The sequence below is a fragment of the Thermobia domestica genome, chromosome 8 (genome assembly GCF_964235325.1).
Source record: "Thermobia domestica chromosome 8, izTheDome1.hap1.1, whole genome shotgun sequence".
NCBI classification, from domain to species: domain Eukaryota; kingdom Metazoa; phylum Arthropoda; class Insecta; order Zygentoma; family Lepismatidae; genus Thermobia; species Thermobia domestica.
The window spans coordinates 206,287,084-206,304,105 of NC_137461.1; the positions used below are offsets into that span (position 1 = coordinate 206,287,084).

Here is a 17,022-nt window from a genome sequence, read left to right on the forward strand (position 1 = left end):
ATACTCTAATATCGTAATCATACTTAATGTTTGCATTATTACAATCCGTCGGAAATAATACATAGAAAAATAAGGTATTCTTAACTTTATGGGAATACATTTGAAAAGGTACCGAACACCCAGGAAACACATCTTTCAAAATGTTTGCTTCTCACTGTCGACTTTGAAAACTTTCGATAGGAATGAAATATACTTGGGCCATTCCTCTTAGTCTCCGGTTCAAAACAATTCGACCTAATCAACGACTGGAAAGGGGGAAACTAATTTACAGCACTGTAAATTGTTTGCAAAATAAAGTAAAAGAAACACATGTAGGACACATAAGCCACAATGAGTAGATTACCATCACCTAATATAATACATTAAAAAAAAAAATGAAATAAAATACTACTACTGATAATAAATACAGTTATAAAATTCATGCAAGATTATGAACCAATCTATGCTACTTTCTATAAAAGGTAAAAAGACAGCAACACTAGATAGTAACTATATTGAAAATAAACTTAACAATGCAACTACAACAGGCATTGTACAAAAAATAAAGAATATTCAACTTAGAAATAACTTTTAAGATGATAAAAGTGTTACAGGGGGAATAGAGTAATGATACGGAAATAAATGTGTCTAATAAATTGTACGTTTCAGGAGGAGCTTACATACACGCAAGGAAAAAATTCTATTGACATTAAATGGACAGGTAACACAACAGGACAGGTTCTTAAAAAAGAGGCTTACTTTTTCATTAACGTAACAGATAAAATTAAATGTAACGTGAATAATATTTTTGTATTAACTATTGTATAGAACGAAAAATGGCGAATCACATCACCAATTTATTTTTGAAAATGATATCATAAGAATTGTTTTTATCGTCTGTTACCGTTATTTATCATATATATATTGATTGTACCAACAGCAAGATACTACAGAAATATGATAGAAAACGAAGAACAAAAAAGGAAAATATTACCTTGGTAAAGTACTGAGACGGACACTGCTTATTTTCATTTAAGTTACAAATCACGATCTGCTGAAAAGAAATTCATTCTAACTATAGCATTTTCTTTCTGAAAACTATGATCAAAATTATATTTAAAAATAAACTACCATCAACTAGTCTTCACATTTTAAGATCGGAAAGCATACAGTACGAAAAGAAACAAAATTTCATACAAATTTCTTAGGAACATTTGCTAGTGCTAAGCACTAATTTCAGTTTAACTGGATATTATCTATTACAAATTCTAAGTGATTCCTTTACTAACGATCGGATATTCTCGATCATCACTAACAATTCTTCCATCTTAATATTTACTCAATAGTCCAAGTTAGTGTATTACTTGTAAGTTAAATTCTTATATTATTTCACTTTCATAAAATCGCCGGAAATGTGAAGATGAAAGTTAACTTTCTCGAATGCATTATAAATATAGTCTGATATGTAAAATTCAGTTTGATTGAAAGTAAACACAGAAAAAGAAAATTGAAGGATTGATTTCAGACAGCTGTGTCAAGAGGAAAACGGAAAGCAGAACGAAGCTTAGAAGATTATTAAAATTTATCAGTAAAGGTTTCTTTTCCAAAATTTTTCAAATCGGCACTGTAGTCATTATTGGTATTCCTATTTCTGTTATCAATTCAATTAAATATATATAACTGACATCACTGTTACCAGTAAGGATATGGAAGGGAAGTAAAAAGTGGAAACAAAATATACATGATATGGAAGGTAAAGTGAGAAGAGGAAACAAGAATATGCATGCTAAAAGAACTCAATGAGGCGGGAAAACTTAAATGGTGAAAATAATTCCCTACAGAGGGAAAAAAAAAATGTGCACACATCAATTAGTTCATTACACACATTTTCAGAATGTCAATACATTATTTCTAACACATAATTTACTATTATGAGCTTTCACACGTTCCTTTCTTCTGGTCTACTATTACTGAGACTGCAAAGGATATGTCAATGCCATATATGTTTATTTTCCTAATGCCTCGCAACAAATAAGAGAAATTTCAGATTTCTTCTTGAACTGCTTGTTAATGCATTTTTCTTTCTTTCTTTCTTCTCATGCTCGGTAAAACGAATAAAGAAAAGTTAATTAAGAAATTGTTACGGATTTTTTGGCGCTCATTAATCGTATTAATTAAAAGAAGAAAGACAGTCAGTGTAAATTTCAAAATTAATAAACAGACCTCGTATGGAAATTTTACAAGAACTCTCTCTCTTCTCAAGCATATACATATATGTTTGAATGTGTGTGTGAGCAACCAACTTCGATCAAATCGTCCAGCAGTCCTTTTATGGTTAAAAAGAAAGAAGAATCGCTCCACAGAACATTCCAGCAAGAAGTCTCATCGCTAAATTTAGCCATTGCATCAGTTGGTTGCGTTTCAAGTTAAAACCGGGATTTTCCCTTCGGAGAAGCAACACAAGCGATTGACGAAAAAAGCAAGTCAGTCTATTGAAGAGACTGGGATAGGAAGGGGTGCCTTCGCACCTGTCGTGCGTCTTGCACGTAGAGTAGGCTTTTACACGGGCTCGCACCCAGCCCGTCGACCTGACTTTAAGTTTCCAGAGCTTTGTGCCCGTTGTTGTTCCTAAAAAGTTGAAGCGAAAGGAACCAAGTGTTGTTGTTGTGTGATTATAGAACGAGCCTTGAATTTAAATTCATTTTGTGATTTTATGAGTTATAGCCGAAAAGATAAAGGGCTAACAAGTTAGTTTTAAACGTTCTTCAATGCAGTCAATGAATTTTGGCAGGAGAACCTCCAAAAGATGATCCTATTGTGAGCAGCATGATTGTTGGATGCTTTCTTTCGTGTGATATATGAACTATTGGATTGGACTTGAGAACCAGATTTCTGTGGAGAGGACAGCGCAGAAGAGGAAACCGCGGCTGACTTAATCCCCACCCTCCTTGTGCAGTGCATAGTGAAACGCGAGTGTTATATAAATTATTCACTACTCTCAATACTCTCATTCCATGCCGCCAACGCAAACTGTAAGTAGAATTGAGAAAGAATCATTCTTACAAATTGAAAAGCCACCTGATCAAAGTAAATGATCTTAAGAAAATAAAAGTTAAATTCAGAGTAATCATTTTGAGCGCTCAGGTTGTTAAATATATAATTTGCTTGTAGTTTACTTATTGTATGTTGTTTGTTTGATTACAATACATAGTACTCATAATTTTAATCTCATGTTTAATTCTTAGCCGTGATTGCATGTAGCTTTAGAAGGCGTTGTGACAGTTTATAGGTTATTTACTTTAATTTGTTTTGTTCATCTATCTTTACGGCAAGCACTCTTCTCTCCCCCGATATCATTCCAGCGGTCGGTGGAGACGACGATTGCTTGTATGGTTTATGACAACCTTTTGTGGGCGCTGGAAGCCATGAAACCAAAGTTTGGAGCAAGTGAAACAAGAGAGAGAGAGATAATATAGTTTTATTTACGATAAACCCACAAAGGTCGGTCATATCCATAAATGGCGAAACCGTAAACAGGACCTAGCTTAATCTTCGGATAGAATTGTATTTAAATATATTAGTGTTCATTTTTTAAAATTCGACAGCAGTGAGAATTTGAGTTACGTAGTTACAAGTAGCAGACGAACAAACACCAATCAGCTGATCATAGCCAAACACACACAACAACACTGACTTAATATTTTGTTTGCACCTTGGTTATTCATATATGTGTTAAATGTTAAGAATGTTGTAAGAAAATAATTATATAAATGTGTGTTAAAATATGTTAAAATAAATTAATAAGCATTTGAGAAATATCAGGAAACTCTCAGTGAACTTAGAGCATTTTAGATTTCAGCTTAAAAAAAAAAAATCATGAGGTCCATTAACGTAACTATAGACGGAAATTTTTTCGATATATATTTAGATAAGAATGAAGAAACTAATTATATTACTTGGCGTAGAGTTAATCAATTCGAATGTTTTGGTTCACCAGACAGAAATAAAAATTTGAATATTCCGAAAGAAGTTACTTTCACCGTACAAAGGAAGCCATTTACATTTGACGTTACGGCAGAAGTGCGCACAGATGACAGACGACGAATTATAGTCATAGGTAGACGTACGATGCAAGAATTGCAATTTATTTTAGAACAGTATCAGAAAATAGGAGACTCGAGCTATGATGAATACTTGCATGAACAAATTGTAAGAGAACTCGAAAGTGAACCCGGTAAGCGTAGGAAACACAAAGCTAAGAATAAGAAACCAGCTGATACATCCGAAGTAGATTCAGGCAAGCAGCTGTTGTGCAGGTCAGCATCACCTACTCGTTACCTAGCTTTAAGTAAATTGAAAACCTGGAATAAACACGCGTTTCATGATTTTGAATATGTAGATTTTGAAAAATGCGTGGAAATAAAATCATCGTCGAAAGTTGAACCGCAGTATGCACGCTTAGTTACAGCAGACAATTTATGTCAGGAAACACACAAAATTTTGCCTTCTGTTGAAATTCAATTACCACCGTTGAGTGTCATGCAGTCAAATAGTTGTGAAATTAGGCCAATTGAATTTGAATGTTTAGAAAGTAAAAATAGTCTACTGGAAAATTATGTAGAGCAGTTACAAGCTAAAGTCACCTTTGTAGAAAATGAATGTATAGAACAATGTCAGATTTCTACACCTGTAGTTATCGAATTACCACCATTAGTTTTACATCAGTCTAGTGTAAGTGAAACTAAAGTAGACTTTCAAGAAGTAAACATAGTTGACATCAATCAGGAACCGTTTGAAATAGCGACACCTTTGATTAGCTATGAAATGGAGATTTGTGTCAATAACATCCGTTCTGAATGTGTTAGTTGCGAATTACCACCTTTAATAGTACATCAGGCTAGTGTTAGCGTAGTTCCAAGTGTAGCATACGAAGTGCAAGGCCCATTAGAAATCGAAAAAACCCTTGAGTACGTACAAGCGCAGGTTACGGAGGAAAATTTTGAGTTACTTGATAATCATGTTGTATTTGAAGATATTTGTTTTTCACCGGAAATAGTGGTCAGGAAAAACAACGTTAGTGAGACTATTGACTATAATTTTGGTAAACAACTTTGCTCAATGGCGGATAAATTGTTTTGTAAGTTCGAACAAGAACTCGATGTGTCGTGTAAAATGCTTGAAGGAAAGTCGATGATAAATACATGTAGAGTAAAACAAGAGGATGGTAGCGTTCAGAGAAAAGAAATAGGCAATACAGAGGCAGTAATTAAACATGGCTTGATGCGAGTATCCGTAGACAGACAGGTTTTAAATGTAGTTGCAGTGCCGGCGAGGGATGCCGATGAATTGTATGAAATGAATGGTAGCGCTGTGGTAGCGCGTACCCCTCCTCTCGGAGAAGCCAGGGAAGGCATGAGAGTTGAGTTATTATTTCTGTGCGAGATTAAGAATTTAATGCTGTTATATTTGTATCGCGAGCAAATTGTTTTGCGCGATTTCACAACTACATATTCGTCTGTAGTACCGTACATGTCGTTTAGTATGAGTTACGTCTTTATATTGCGATTCGACTCTGTCCGTATCGACTCTGAACATAGTAGTATAGGTCAACGACTTCAAGTTAAGAGTTTGAGATGTAAGCCCGCAAAGAGAATTGTGTTTTACATAGTCAATGGCTGTTGTGTGATTAATTGGTCAAAACCATTACCCGTAACCAGACAACAATGTAGGCCGAAAAGTAAGCATACACTAGCGAAGAACTTAAGATGTAAGAATAAGGCACAAAGGAAAGATAAGGTAGTTCGAAATGGTCAACCGATTTTCCCTAGCATACTAGTTCGAAACAGAAAGATGTCACGACGCATAGCTAGCAAGATCAAGGTTCATAGACGTAAAAGTAGCGATAGACAAGTGGGTCATGAGCGTAATAAATTTGATTCTTTCGCGTATGCAAATTTTAGAATTAGCGTCCCGTCACCGCGAACGTGTAAAAAGGAAAAACTCGATCGTGCAAGTAGCCGGAAAGCGAAACAGCTGATCGCTCTTGGTGACAATAATATTCGTCAACCTAATCTTAGAATGTACGCCCAGAGTAAGCAAACAAATGTCAAACATATGCTAGACGGTGAGTTCAGAATAAATGAAAAACGCACTAATAGGCGTAATCCGAAACAAATCAAATGTAATTGCAGACAAACCAGACATAAATCAAAATTAAAATGTAGGCGACCTTATTTCGAACCAAACGTGCAAAGTTTGAAAGCATCGACTCAGAGAAATTTTAAGAAACGTAAGCGCGAAGAGCAATTTGTGCAAAACACCGTGACGCATCGCAAATCTAAGCGCCGTAAACGAAGATGTATCATCGCGTGGAAATTCAGTAAATATGTTGTAGAAAGGAGAAAAGCCCCGCGAATCAGAAAAACTAACTGGAAAAGTACTCGTAAGCGTATGAAATTAAAGGCGTACAAATGCAATCGGCATCGGTGGAAAATGAAAGTTGTAGCGTAACCAAAGCGCGAACTTTGCCCGAATTTGGACTGAATCCCGGAAGAGACGAAAAATTAAACACCGAATAAAACTTTTAAGCTTTTATAGAGAATGAAAATAAAGACTATTACTCTTTTACTTTAATTATTCCCCTCGAATCTCGAAAGTTAGGAATTTGCTTTTCAGCCTCAAGTGTGTGCATACCGTCACCGACGCGCCCATCCAGAGGAACCACCAGTATCCATTTACAATCAGGTACGTTCATTTAAATATCATGTTTTATTGTTTCTTTACAGTTTTTGGAGATGAGGGATGAATGTGAAAAGCAGAGGAAGGACAGTATTGGAAATTTTTAAATAGGTAATTAATTTAGATCGCGATTTCGGACTTGGAAAATTTTAATAATACCCCTCCACTTTTGGAAACTTTGATTATCCCGTTTCAGATATGGAACTTCTGTATCGAATTTTGTTAGGATGTCTATGTTTTGTATGTCTTATTTCTTTTCAGGTGCTTCCAGTCTTGGGAACCAAACGTCATTAATAAAATTTTACCATTCCATTTTCTTCGAGTTTTTATTTCATTTACCTTGTATGTTTATACAAATATTTAGCTGTCCCCATACCATTAAGCATTTAGAGAAATGTTAGGCAATTAGAGATATTTGAAAATTCAATTAGAGAAACACTGATGAATATCACAATTAATTATGAACTTTGGATTAAAAAAAAAAGTGTTCCTTCAGTTAATGAATCTTTTCATCTGACTTTGTCATTAAGCATGTGCAAAAGCATAATGAGTTTTGTAATATAAGACTGGTTAGGCGTCGAAACAGCGAAAATTAAATAATACTTAGTATGCTTTTGAAAGTAATTGAAAATAATGTTGAATTTAAGAAATCTGTTTATGAATCCATTCACATATAATGTTCGTTATGTAAAGTCAGTGGGTATTTGTTACGACATTAATGAAATTTGAAACTTAATTGAATTTAATTACAAAAACTGTTTTACAAGTTAAGAAGAGGCAAAAGGTTGAAAAATATGATTCAACCCTTAGAGGCGTCACTACTATCCTCTTTCAAAATTAAAGTGACGAAATCGGAGTAGCGTCCGGTTGGGCCTCAGCTAGTGTGTGAATTTGGCCTTTAGACACACACACTTCTAAATTCCATTTCGGCTTGTGACATTTTAAATCTATTTATTTAAGAACAAGATATTTAATTTGACGCTTAAAATTTCACGTTTTATTAGATATTCATTTTAATTGACGAAAAAGAGATCATAAATTGCGTTTATTTGGGATTTTGGTAAATAACTTTTCTCTTCTTTTTTCCTGTAGCACACTTTTCAGAAAATGTTACGTGTATTTATAATAACATTTTTTGAAAATTGTACTACCAATGATCATCGACACAATTTGGTATCGACGTATAAAGTGTTTGTTTTGTTTAGGTAGCATTACCTATAATATATTTGGTACATTTAAAGTAAAATATTTTATTAAAAGTGAATAATATTTTGCATCATAAAGAATTTAATGTTGAAGTATTCTCGTTATTTGTTTAAGTTTGAATCAGAAACTTGTTTCAGTTTAGTGAAATGTTTTCGAAATCAGTTTTGTTCAGTTGGAAATGCTTTTGAAAAAAAAAAAAAGAGAGAGAGAGGCGTATAGTGGCAGTGAGTAACTGAGATATGCAAGGCAAAGGCCAATGGTAATTTAAGAACTATAATTGGGCAAAAATGGATTAGGCTAATAAGTAGCTTCCATGTTGCGGGTTAATGCCGGTGTCAAAGGCTATTTTGAAGAGCGACACCGATGTTGCGTTTCAGGATACTAGCGATAATATTCGCATAGAGGGCGATAATTTCGTATAAGGCCTATAGAGACGCAGACGTTTATACCGAGGACCACATATATATTGCGAAGTGTGCACGATGCCAAGGGCAATTAAAGGCCGCATCTGTGTTTTTCGAGGTTGATTTTTCCCTCGTTGCTGTTAAGTTCCCAGCCAAGGATGCTGGAGGAGGCAAGAAGCCTATATTTTTGTGTGTTTATGTTATTAAATGACAATGGTCCATAAGGTTGATATGTATATCTCTTTTACGTCCGATGTTGGGGATGTGTAGGAAATATTTCTAGAAACGCCCATGCTTTGAGGTGAAGTTATCCCTCTTATGTTGTGTAAATTGTATTTTTAAAGACAACCGCAATATGAATTATTCTAGCTCAGTTTTGCAAGTGCCCATAACCCAGTTAGTTGCCATTAAACGTCTATCACAAAATTGTTGTTAATCAGTTGTTACAGCCATGTTAAAAATAAATAAATAAATAAACTTAAGATATTAAATTGGGATTTCAAGCAATGTTTTTCAGAATTAAATTTGTGTTATGAGAATACATCGACTTTATTATGTAATAGCAGGTACTAAACTGTATTAAGGTTTAATGAGCAAATTATAAACATTATGGAAATTTGATAATTAAATTTATCGTCGATCTTGAATTCATTAATTTTATTGGTTTGATTTTGGATAAAATTTGATAAATATTGTTTTAAATTTTGAAATGAGTGTATTTTAGAAATTGAGGGAACGTGAATAATAGTTATTAAAGTAAAATTAATTGAATAACGAATACGACATTCTGATTGTAAGCGATATGGTCACCACCCGATATGGCTAAATGTATTGATTTATTCCCGATTGTGACTTAATACCGGATATGACGATATTACTGATGTTGATAAGTGCATTTTTGCCAGATAGGCCGCACACCTTCGTATCGGCTGGCGCTCTTTTAGTGGATGCAATTGTAAACCTACTAATTTTGTAGGTATGAGCGAGCCGAAAATAATTAATAATTAATGAGTGATTAATGGTACTAAGATACAGGGCTGTAGTATCGAATTCCCCCCCCCCCCCCCAGGGTATTCTTATTGTCCTTTTCATATATTTATTTTCTTGAAACACCTTCTTTAGGTCTAGATACTGACAGTCCAATTGGGGTTGGAAAATTTTACCCGGTTATGACATAGCTACGATGCATAAAGCATCTAGCTGGGAGGGACAAAGGATTTTGTGCAGGAGCGATTTATCCAAATCGTCGGGGAGCTCAACGACCCCGCACACTCCAGTTATGTAAGAAAATAGTAAGTCAGCGCTCATTGATCTTCGGGATCAACTCATTAACCTATATTTTTGTTTAATTCATGACTTACGACCTGCTTTGTCAATCAATGGCACGCAGGAGGGCGCTTCGAAAGGCCTAACTGCCGTTTAACTTATGTATATATTAAAATGTTTTAAAGTTTACTAGTTAGGTTATGTAATGCAAATATATAGATTGATATTTTAATTATTTTACATATTATGATATAATCCGTAAAAATGTTAGTATATAGGTGAATTTTGTTTAGTTTTGAACTTTATTAGTTTATGAATAGATTTTGCATATTTAGTGAGAAACTGTAATCAGAATTTGAATTTCATTCACATATTGTATCACTTATATATATATATATATTACGTTCGTATATTCCAATCATTATTATGGAAAACAGACATTTAAAAATGAAGTAGTTTTAATGTGGAAAACATATTTAAAAAAAAAAAAAAAAGTCTGCTTTCATAATTTTCACAAGTTTATCTATTGCTCAACGACTCACACAAAAGAGAGAATACCTAATTATGTTTCGTTTGTTTTAAATAACCCATACAGGTGAAAAAATTTTATTTAATTCACTTTATTAGAGTTTCATTCATTTCAATATGAGAAAAGTAGTAGTTGGAACTTTCGCTACATGGTTCATTTGAATAGAACGATTGAGATTAACGAAGTATTTTGTTGTTTATCCGATTATTTTTGTGTTCGAAAGTTTAAAAGGAGAGAATATCGTTTTGAATCAGCACTTGTCAATAAACTCACGCAACTATAACGAAAATTTAGATTGAATTTGAGAATTTCGAGAGTTAAAAAATTTAAGTAAATAAATAAATAATGGAAAGAAATTGGTTCATTGTACAATTTAATAGTAATTCATAGATTCTATTGCTTATAGTATGTTGAGGCAATCAGATTTAAATCTATTTGGCACGTTGATATTGATGATGGTCATCGAGCGAACAAAAAGATTGTGTGCAAAGTATTTTGAGCTGTATACGTTTGAGTTCAACCGATTGGCAATTGAGCATTATAAATGAATTAGGGCTATATTTAAGATGCCAAAGGCTATATAGAGCGGCATTCTTATTTGAATTTATTGTTACGGCATACGTGTACTTTATCGTGAAACCAAAGGCCATTAGAGGGCGGTTCACGTTTGGAGGTAGATACTCCTTGTTATCTCCCGAATACCTAGCTTGTTCCTAGACGAGTAGGGAATGTCTTTTCCAAGTGTTTAATGTGTTTAGAGGTGGATTGTAAATCCCTCTTATTATGCGGTATGTGTTTGCGTTTAATGCCCGCAAAATGGAGTTGTATTATGCCTTTGCCAATAAGATCCTTGTTGAAAATGAGATTAGGAAATGATTATATCAGCCAAAGGTCGTATGTTCGCCAATGTTATACAGGTTCTAGTGTTGATGCCCGCATACTTATTGCAATAAATAAATTAGTAAAATAAAAGTTTACGTTGGCTGTGAGCAATGCTGATAATAATAATAATAAAAAAAAAAAAAAAAAAAAAAAGTGAGTTGACATGTGATTCTAAATTTATTTGAAACAAATCAATAAATCTTTTGTTTGTTGTTTGAGCAATATGATTATTAAAACTTAATAGTATATTTGACTTTAAATTCTTTGGGTATTTCGATGTTTAATAAGTTGAAATACAGTATTTTGAATAATTAGTATGTGAATTATGGTATACTTATTTTACAAATTTTTGTTTTGAAAACTCTTTTGGATTAATAATATTTTGCGTTTATGAATATATTAGTTGATATAATCATTTTGATGTTATGTTAGATTTTTATGTTTGATAATTGAATGTTATAAAAACTATGAATAAGAAAATTTAAGTATTAATTAAGTCTGCTGTAAAAGGTGCATATATACACACATTACACTACACAAACTACATATTAGGAATTTCGATATTACCGTTCGTTACGTTGTTAGGCTACACTTCCGAAATCGGTATACACATTTTACTGTTGTTTAGTAGTTAAGTATTTTCTGTATTAATGTTTATTTGTATATCTATTTGGCTTAATATATTTGAATATATTAGGTGTTTAGTGAAAAACAATGAGAAATAATTGAATGGTATATTAAAGTGAATTAAGATATATTTAATTATGGTGAGAAACCAATATTTGGAAAATAAATAGATAAATAAATAAAAGGAACTATAAACTGAAAATATAAATAAATGAAATAATAATGAACAATTTATTAATGGTGGCATAAAAGTGGCTTAATTTGAACTTAAAGGTGGCTTTAATAAAGATGGCTTATCGTCATACAGGGTGAACAACCTCATAGTTACCAAGTGAAGTATGATCCGTTATATACAGTATAATCCCAATATACCGAATTTTCACAGTGAGTCCCCAGTGACATTAGATTTATATACAGGGTGTTCCACAATACAGCGATTTTTCCAGTGACATTTCAACATGAGCCATTAACCCTTCGACGGCCAGGATTCTCATCGCAAATTGTATCAATTTGCTCGGAGCCCTGTGGGCGCCATAGGTTGTTACGGATTTTTTGGCGCTCATTAATCGTATTAATTAAAAGAAGAAAGACAGTCAGTGTAAATTTCAAAATTAATAAACAGACCTCGTATGGAAATTTTACAAGAACTCTCTCTCTTCTCAAGCATATACATATATGTTTGAATGTGTGTGTGAGCAACCAACTTCGATCAAATCGTCCAGCAGTCCTTTTATGGTTAAAAAGAAAGAAGAATCGCTCCACAGAACATTCCAGCAAGAAGTCTCATCGCTAAATTTAGCCATTGCATCAGTTGGTTGCGTTTCAAGTTAAAACCGGGATTTTCCCTTCGGAGAAGCAACACAAGCGATTGACGAAAAAAGCAAGTCAGTCTATTGAAGAGACTGGGATAGGAAGGGGTGCCTTCGCACCTGTCGTGCGTCTTGCACGTAGAGTAGGCTTTTACACGGGCTCGCACCCAGCCCGTCGACCTGACTTTAAGTTTCCAGAGCTTTGTGCCCGTTGTTGTTCCTAAAAAGTTGAAGCGAAAGGAACCAAGTGTTGTTGTTGTGTGATTATAGAACGAGCCTTGAATTTAAATTCATTTTGTGATTTTATGAGTTATAGCCGAAAAGATAAAGGGCTAACAAGTTAGTTTTAAACGTTCTTCAATGCAGTCAATGAATTTTGGCAGGAGAACCTCCAAAAGATGATCCTATTGTGAGCAGCATGATTGTTGGATGCTTTCTTTCGTGTGATATATGAACTATTGGATTGGACTTGAGAACCAGATTTCTGTGGAGAGGACAGCGCAGAAGAGGAAACCGCGGCTGACTTAATCCCCACCCTCCTTGTGCAGTGCATAGTGAAACGCGAGTGTTATATAAATTATTCACTACTCTCAATACTCTCATTCCATGCCGCCAACGCAAACTGTAAGTAGAATTGAGAAAGAATCATTCTTACAAATTGAAAAGCCACCTGATCAAAGTAAATGATCTTAAGAAAATAAAAGTTAAATTCAGAGTAATCATTTTGAGCGCTCAGGTTGTTAAATATATAATTTGCTTGTAGTTTACTTATTGTATGTTGTTTGTTTGATTACAATACATAGTACTCATAATTTTAATCTCATGTTTAATTCTTAGCCGTGATTGCATGTAGCTTTAGAAGGCGTTGTGACAGTTTATAGGTTATTTACTTTAATTTGTTTTGTTCATCTATCTTTACGGCAAGCACTCTTCTCTCCCCCGATATCATTCCAGCGGTCGGTGGAGACGACGATTGCTTGTATGGTTTATGACAACCTTTTGTGGGCGCTGGAAGCCATGAAACCAAAGTTTGGAGCAAGTGAAACAAGAGAGAGAGAGATAATATAGTTTTATTTACGATAAACCCACAAAGGTCGGTCATAAAATAGTTTAAGAAGAGTTTCCGAAATAATAATCATTGACGCACTACATCGGTAATAATAATAGCTGTTTTATATAAATTGAGAACCCCTTTTGACGGTTGTGATTTCATATATTATTGAAGGAAGGAAAGAATCGATTTAAACTTATTCTCAATATATATACACATTGGATTGTCCAAGAACAGCAGATACGCTGTGGTACAAGCCATGTGGTCTGAGTGCAGAGCACGGACTAACAAGAGTGAGTTGGCTATTCTTGGAACCGGACTGGGTGACGTAGTGATTAACGCATCGGCACATTATGCTGGAGGTCCAAAGTTCGAGTCCTGGTCCAGTTAATTTTTTTCCACTCTTTGTATGTTATGGAATTCGCATCTACAAAGGATTTGGTGTGTAAAAATAAGCTTAAATCGGTTGTTTTTTCCTTTCATTAATATTTGTTGCATGGCTGTTTAGGCTCAGAAAGCTAAATAAACGAACCGCCGCCCTTTCTCCCTAGTGGTATTACAATGGAGGTGGGTCCTAGATTTTATCTATTTTCTATTAACAAGAGCCAAGTAAAACAGTACTGCCTCATGGTTATGTCGTTAGTATACGCAACTTTGACGTAGGAAAATCGTATTTGATTACCGGTAGAATCTCATATTAGTCGTTAGGTCCACGTTTCATATTGACTCGGTGGTGAGGGGACATTAAATTCCAAGCCACGAACAAACCAAATAAAACAAAGAATTGCACCGATAGAGAAACTGAACTGCTAAGAAGACAATATAAAATTGATACAAATTCTGACATCAACAAACTCCATGTCAAGAAGGGCCCTACCTCACCTCAATATTCGAAGAATACAACAATACTACTGTACAAACACATTGAAAACAGACAATTCGCTTGGATGATGAAGGAATACTACTATCGGATAATGAAATACAATATTAAGACACTTTACATTAACTGCTACTAAAAATGATGTTCACTAGTAATGTTGATAAAATTATGAAAGGATGGCAAGTGATAATATAAAACGCATTTATAATAAAGAACGTTACTTAAAAAAAGAAAAAAGAAAATCGAAATTTTACCTATTTTACACAATATGAATTTTAGTCTGCTGTATTTACATTAAATTACGAAATCCTAAGCAGATTGATTCTATGCTCTCTTTTCCACGCTTTTCTTACACTTGGATAATACCATTGATATTTCTTAACAATGAAATTTTCTGTCTTCTCATGCTATTTTGATTGCAACATTTTGTGGCTGTGTCCACATAACGGTAAAGAGATGAAATCGTACACTAATTACAAAGTCGTTCTGTAACCCTTTTTGTAACCTGGCACACTAAGAACAGAAAGGCGGTCTAAACAACATTCCACAATAAACTTGAACAAATACATTGTTTAATCTCAGGTAAATAAAAGTTCGCATTGGAAAACTAAATAGTTTATCGACTGACAGAATAACAATCATTCAACACTGAAAATACAATGCTGCGTACTGCATCATTCAACAACGTGTTATTTTAGCCAACAATCTATAGATGGGAATAAATAAGACAAAGAAATGACAGATTACAATACAGAAAGCTCCGAATTCGCACCGAACCAAAAGAAATAAAACCAAATTACAGCAAAAATAAAAGAGATCATAAAAATAAATAATGAAATTCGTCAATCTGGGATTTTATTTCAAAAGGAACACTGATCGTAGCTATTAGTCTAACTAGGCCTAAACCTGAAAGTCAAACCGTCTGACTATAGGAAGAAATAACGTAATTCGAAAACAACGAGGGTATAAACTCGAAAGCAAGAAGATAAAATTAATTTCGTTCAGAAATAATAATATTCTGTATATAAATAAGGTTATCAATCGCTTCTTTTTATAACACTGTTCAACGATTTTTCACATTTTGTTTTCACTGAAACGAAAATAGCCGCTCTTTATTGGAACGAAAATCACTTTAAAATTATCTCCTGGCTCAGGTTTCAGAGTAAATTAAAGTTTTACATTCTGCATAGAACACTATGGGCCATTGTAAGTGCGTGATTTGAAATGATCCTGTTACGATACAAATTTCGTTCCTGACAAGTGTTTGCTGCCTACTGGACTTGGCAACATTGTACGTTATCAAAAACAGGTAAAACAGTGTCATGAACCACGTTAGGCAATTCTCTCAGGCGTTTCCATTTAACGTCTCGAATCGTATTCGTGGCAGTGCTGCAGACAGTACTTTGCAGAGTTGTTACTGTTGTACTAACAGTGAGTGAGTGAGGACATTAATGTCGTTTTACATTTCTTTCTCAGTCTTGATGAGCTACATGCTTGACATTGTTTCTGCAATGTGTGTACAAAATTCTTGGGCAACCATAGTGCTGAAAATTACAAACAGTTAATACAAGAACTGCTATGTGCCTACGAGAAACTTGGCCGCAACATGTCACTCAAAATGTACCTCCTCCATTCTCACCTGGATATCTTTCCAGTGACTTGTGGATCCTTCAGTGACGAACAAGGAGAGTGATTCCGCCAGAATATTTCTGCCATGGAACAACAGTACACAGGGAAGTGGTTCATTTCCATGTTAGCGGATTTCTGCTGGATGATTCCGAGAGATGCTCCAGACATTCCTCACAAGAGAAAGGCAAAGATTGGGTTGAGCTGATTTTGAGTTTAACGTCCCTTTCAATAGCGAGGTTATATAAGACGTGGACCTACTGATTAACGTGAAATCCGAACCACATCAGCTCCCGCCGGGAATCGAACCTGGGTTTCTCACGCCAAAGGCGAGTACGCTAACCACTTAGCCATGAAGGAGCTAGGAACTATGAAGGCAGAGACAGCGTGTCTAAAACAGGTATATTTACCCCTACAATTCTCCTTCTGTATGTTATATGCAAAATGTCGAAGGTGCAATTACTACAAAATCTGTGCCAGGAGCACTCTGATATTGTGATATTCGTGTTCGGCGTCCAAAAATCTATAAGGGAGGGACAATTTTGTTTCCGTAATCTTTCAATATTTGGAAACTTGTAGCTGTCGTTTAATTATCATAGTGTATATGCAGAAGGTAAAACGTTAATTTACTCAGAAACCTGAGCGAGGAAAGAATTTTTAAGTGTGATTTTCGTGTTCAGTGGCCATAAACTAATAAAGAACGGCTACTTTCGTTTCAGTATTAAAAAAAAAAAAAAAAAAAAAAAAAAAAAAAAAAAAAAAAAAAAAAACCAGCTGTAAGTGTAATTCATTCAAAATAATAATAGACATACATTTTATTTTTTATTGTTTTATAATTTTAATTTTACTATATATATATATATATATATATATATATATATATATATATATATATATATATATATATATATATATATATATATAGTTCAAATTAGAGCTGGGAACTTGTGGTTTTCTAATTTTCAGTTTGGTGGTTACCACAAAATTTTGAATCACCAAGTTGGGGCTCCACCGACTGTTCGCAT

The 17,022-nt window shown here is 34.1% G+C and overlaps 1 protein-coding gene across 8 annotated transcripts in view; it reads right to left on the minus strand.

Moving 5' to 3' along the window:
* The window catches only part of LOC145693422 (uncharacterized), a 129,776-nt gene that overhangs the window by 101,844 nt on the left and 10,910 nt on the right, over positions 1 to 17,022 (minus strand). Inside the window, exon 2 of one of the 8 annotated variants that reach the window (XM_081769403.1) lies at positions 974 to 1,033. The exons of 6 other annotated variants lie outside the window; for them this stretch is intronic. The gene's annotated coding sequence lies outside the window, so the exon portion shown is untranslated. The remainder of the gene's footprint in view (positions 1 to 973; positions 1,034 to 17,022) is intronic. One more of the 8 variants, XM_081769401.1, reaches the window with a different exon arrangement.